Genomic DNA, 6,000 nt, shown 5'->3' with positions numbered 1-6,000 from the left:
AACTCCTTTTCTCCCCAATTCTATTCAGTACCACCTCATTTTACATGGTCTACCCGTCTCATCTTCAGCAATCTTCTGTAGTTCCACATTTTGAAAGCCTCTATTCTTTTCTTGTCTAAACTATTTATTGTCCACGCTTCACTTCATACAAATACTTTCAGAAAAGACTTCCTGATGCTTAAATCTATACTTGATGTTAACAAATTTCTCTTCTTCAGAAACGCTTTCCTTGCCATTGCCAGTCTACATTTTATATCGTCTGCTTGTGTCTGTATATGTGCGGATGGATATGTGTGTGTGTGCGCGCGAATGTATACCTGTCCCTTTTTCCCCCTAAGGTAAGTCTTTCCGCTCCCAGGATCGCAATGACTCCTTACCCTCTCCCTTAAAACCCACATCCTTTCGTATTTCCCTCTCCTTCCCTCTTTCCTGATGAGGCAACCATGGGTTGCGAAAGCTTGATATTTGTGTGTTTTTTTATTGTGTCTATCTACCAGCGCTTTCCCTTTTGGTAAGACACAAGGTTTTTTTTTTTCCCCATGTGAAATGTTTCTTTCTATTATATTTGTACAAGGTAATGTATAGATAAACAAACTGTACAGGGTTAACATCCCTCATCCCTGCACAGATATTTTTAATTAAAAGTTACTTAATGAAATTTTTTATAGTTACTGTCATGTAGTTTATAAACAAATTTCACACCAATCAGTAGTAAAATATGTCAATAAAAGGCAAACGTAAGGTTTGCTACCGTTGTTCAGACAATAATGAATGGTTGTCAGGTAGAAACAGATAAGCTTATGTGAGTAAATTCCCCTCATCAAGTTTACTTATATAATTATACATAAAATAGTGATAGTTTTATCGCAAACACGATGTTATAGGGTTGCCATAGGAAAAGAAGGCAAATCTTAGGTTAGTTGTGATTTTAAGTTTCGGTAATAAAGAGTGCAAGTGGGTGGCATGACAGAGCAACAACGAACACAGAAACCTACATAATAAAGAAAGATCATGCATGTGAGGCAGTCACTGAATTTCTCAGTTAATAGAGAGACAAATCAACTATACCACTGAGAATTCATTTTAGAGTAAATAATATTTTTTTACTGATAACAGTAACAATTATAATTTAAATACTATTACTACTAGTAATAAAAATAATTATGTAAATAATACAATAACAATATTAATGGGATTAGGTTAGGCAACAAATATACTTTACAATCAAATGTCCAGGCATTGTGGATGATCCAATGAAATTTCCAGACTCCATAGATACGGCAGTAAAGAGACATAACCAACTGAAGTCATAGGCAGCAATCCCTGGGCTTCAAATCAGCTTTAAGAAGACACACTCTGTGACATACACAAAATCATCACCAAGAGAATTGGAGGCTGGATGAGGAAAAACTTAGCAGGCAGAAATGTTCAAATATGTAGGTGAATGGATAGAGTCTAACCTGTCCAAGAAAAAAGCCTTTGTATCATGCATTAACAAAATGAAAATGGCGTGTCAACTGATTAAAGGAGTCTACAATAAGAGATTGATATCTGTAAATACCAAAATTGAGCACTACCTGCCCTGATGCTCTACTGGACGCCCTTTATGTGGCAGAGGCTGTTAAAGTGAACAAGAATGTCTAATGAAGAAACTTGAGGTCAAAGGAAGGAAGATACTGAGAAAAATCCTGGGCACCATCAAAGAAGGCATCACAACTATGAACTATACAAACACATGGAGAAGATAAATGAAAGGTGGATTGCCTTTTATGTCAATGTGACACAAACAAGTCTAGGAACAGTATCTAAAAGAATATTAACCTACTTTTGAGATAAGAAAATCAGAGGGGCATGGTTCACAGGAGTGAAGTCAAATAGATCTACAGGAACTGAAATTTCTTCTAAGGATCTCTCGGAGCATGATCTGCTTAAGGCAAAATTACAAATTCACTGACAATTACCAGGAAAGCTGAAGCTGAATACAGGGAAGGCATAGCCCAAAGAGTGAAAAGAACACCAATGGAAAGAAATGTAGGAGCAATTGACGGCAGGTAAAGTTTGGGAAAAGAGGCAATTGAATTGACATGAACCCTAGTTTGTTGAGTTGAAGACATGTGGAAAATGTTTTGTGGTGTTTGAAACTTACAGTCAAGTGCTGTGTGTTTTGAAGCATGCAATAATTTCCCCTGTATAAATGTACACCATAATAATAATATATAAATAATATTCACTTACCTCTCAAATTTTACGTAATTTATTTACAAAAGAGGATTAATAAATATGAGTGAAAGAAAATAATACTTTAAAAACTAATTATTATGTTTGTTATAATAGAAACAATTTATCATAGAATTTAAAATACAAACAGTTCATATGCTATTGTTATTCAGAAGTCGATGGATCACAAATTGCAGTAATGAGGAATTTTCACCATTACTTTCCCTGTCTATAACTTGTAAAATTTCATCAATTTGCAAGGGTCCCCGAAGAAGCCTCGTGCTTTTAAATAGCCATCCATGTATCATTTCGAAAATTCAGGCTGTAGCTTTGCAAAGAAACAATTGATAGCATTAAGCCACATTGATTTAAAATTTATTGGCGCAAAGTTTTTTGTTTTAACAGTTTTCATTTTGCTGGAACAGAAGCCAATAATTTTTTTTGTAAAGTGCTCATTTTCTTTCTTGGCTGAATCACTCATCTGGAAAGTATGAAATCTTGCATCATTAACACATGTGCACTGCTTTGTGCTGTAATTATATAGAGCAATTAAGCCATTGAACCACCTCAGTGTTTTTGCTGATAAGAAATCACCACCACCTGTTCGTGATCCAAAAGTTCTCTTATATGTTTTGCTCTTTGAAAAAATTTTGGGTGTGTCTTATCCTTTATTAGAGAAAGCAACAGCGTAATCACAGCCTGTAAATGTGTGAAATTCTGGTAGACTTAGATACAATGAGTATCATGTAATTGATGTAGTTAAAGGTTTTATTATTTCTTATCCTAATTGCTGAACCAGACAACTAAATTTCAGATTCAGAACATTAAGCTTATTGGCCAGCAAAATTATTATACATCAGTATAGGATGCTTTTTCTAAATGTTTAAAGTTGATGGCACTTTGCTAACATGACACATACATTGCATATCCATTTCTTCATGTTGACATTCATAATCTTTACATCAGTTGCATTTAGTTAATACGAGTAGCACTGACTCCCAATGGTTATACAGACTTTGTTTGCTAAGTTGATGCCAAGTGGTAATTCACAATAATTATTAAAGCCTAAATTGTAGAGGGCCTGTAATTCTATATGGAATATCAAACCATTGATGTCATTCAAAATCCTTGACTGTAGACAATAGACTATCAAATATAATATGTGCCTCTGCAACATTACTTGAACAAAGTTTAATTAGAACTAATTGAGCTAACTTACCAAAGATTTGTGGCAAGGAAAATCCAATCTGGCATAAGACGTAAAATCCATTATTATTTCGACATTAATTTCTGTTGGCTGCTTGAGGTTTCAGTGTCTCAGCTAATGCGGACTTGTCTGCTTTTAACATTTCACTGGTACCACAGGAAAGAGCAGGTGGCATTGGTGCTAGTGTAAATGTCTGTGTTCAACTTGGCTAATTGCGAGTTGCCGACCAAAGACGTCTTGTTCCATTTTTAGTGATGCTTGTTTATCTTTATTCAGCTTAACTGTGGAGGTGCACTGTGCAAAATTAAGAATTTTGTTTTGTGATATCAGTATGTCAAATATTCCATTAACTCCTTCTGCTTTCCTACTGACTTAACAATAAGCAGGGAATCAGTAATATTCTGTATTCATGTCAGCTACATAGGGACATCATGCAGCACCAGTGGCAATGAGGGAAAAGGTGTGCCAGAATGGGATTCGAACCCAAGATCTACAGCTTACTAACCGGTTGTGTTAAACACCATGCCACCAGGACACAGGGTTTATTGCAATTCAATGGACTATGTCTGTATCTCCTGGCAGACCCTATTTCCCACCCAGTGTCACCTACCCCAGTCCCCGTCCAAGTCTGCCATGTTTATTACTTTGAGATTTCTGCAGGAGTTCAAATGTAATAGTACAGCTGTGCTGAAGTTGGGGAATTAATTATATGAATGCGTGGTGTATGTTTTTTTTGGATGTAGCCAAAAAAACATTTGGGACATGTCTGGAAGAACAGTCACCACCCATTCAAATAACCATTAATTAGTATTCCTGACAGGTAGAGTGTTTACTTAAATGCCTGTCAGCATCTCAAAACTTGAGTCAACCTAACTGAATCCACATAGAGAAGCAATGTGCCTATCAGTGATCCTTCTAAACAACTCTGCCAACTCCAATACAGTACTGTGTAACAATGAACTGGAAAGTTACTCCATAGAGTAAAATAAAATCAAAACCTTGGCATTCCAGTCATATTGTATTGGAACTCACGTTATCCAAAAAGATGTGAAAATATGTATGGAAAATAATTTGATTTACCATGGCAATAGATTCTGCCATAATAAAAGCTAAATTTGGTTTTTAGATACCATGGAAGCTGTAACTACTTTGAACACACACTATTTGTTTTAAAGCCATGCAGACTTTGCAACAAAATGTTGGACTTTTAAGACATTTTTCTCTGATAATTAACAAGCCTGGACTTTTGATACATGTCATCAAACACAGACTCAATGACAGATAATAAAAAATGAATGCCTGTACAACATGGATAGTCATCCGACTCCACCGGAAGATGGCTTCAAAATCCACAGTTGAAATGTCTGTTGATGAAGCCAACTACATCTTATTGCAGGCCTGAAATATGAGTATTAATAGCCTGGGAAAATCTGAAAAGCTGTAATTAATGTACTCTAAAGAATATTGTAGTGTTTTTACTATAAAGGATGAAAAGAAACAAGGCTACAAGTTACTGCTATAAAATTTATATTCAGTGTACACTCTTCACTCCTAAGAGGCACAGCAGAAACATCTGGTATTTAACGTACTGTGCTGATACACATTCTGACAAATAGAAACTGTGCTCTTTTATTCCATATTGACAAGCACCAAAACTGTATTGCTATATGATGAAGCAAAATTTTACACTTCTCTTTAGGAATAAACAAGTTACGGATGATGTATCTCACATTTTGACTTGAAGATGAGCCATATTTGTTCCTCAGAGTGACTTTCACTTCATTTGATGGACACAATACTGGATGAAATAATAAAACTGATGTTGAACCACCAGTTTTTAATTTCTTTTATTTGTATTATTATTATTATTATTATTGTTGTTAATATGATTTACATGAAATATATACTGCTTCATTCAAATTTATTCTTATGCTGTGGATGTAGACTCACATCATTTTCTCTGTTTTGTGTTTGGCATCTCAGATATGTCGAAGTGGCTAAGTATAAGTGGTTCCAACTGTTTTTGACACTGTCGAGATATATCATAAAATTTCAAGGCCTAATTTTTTTAACTAACAAAAATGATGAAAGGCAACTAGTTGCATGCAAATAATTGATAGACGACATATGTGATTGCAGAGAAACTTGACTAACTTTTGAGCCATCATGTTTTCCGGGTTAAGAACACACAGACATTCAAATGCATGCAGGAACACACAAACTCGCAGCCACATTGGGGTGGCACTGTATATGACACAATGTAAATAAATCAAAAAAGAAAGATGGCAACTTGAAGCTAATTGAGAGAGAGAGAGAGAGAGAGGTGGTGGTCGTGGTGGTGGTGGTGGTTGTTGTATGTTTCTACGCACTACAATTCCATTAGTTACCAGGTGGGTGATCACCACCATTCCTCATTTTCCATCCTGGAATTTCTGTTATTGTCTTATGCTACTGTGGGTGAGTTGATAGAGCATTAGAGTGTCGTAGCAAAGGTCCTGGTCTCAAATCCTAATGACGGCATTTTTTTTTTTAACTGTATTCTGCTTGAGAGTGTTATATGGGACAACATGTGCATG

The sequence above is a fragment of the Schistocerca gregaria genome, chromosome 2 (genome assembly GCF_023897955.1).
Source record: "Schistocerca gregaria isolate iqSchGreg1 chromosome 2, iqSchGreg1.2, whole genome shotgun sequence".
NCBI lineage: Eukaryota > Metazoa > Arthropoda > Insecta > Orthoptera > Acrididae > Schistocerca > Schistocerca gregaria.
Note: the sequence above shows the minus strand (reverse complement) of the source record.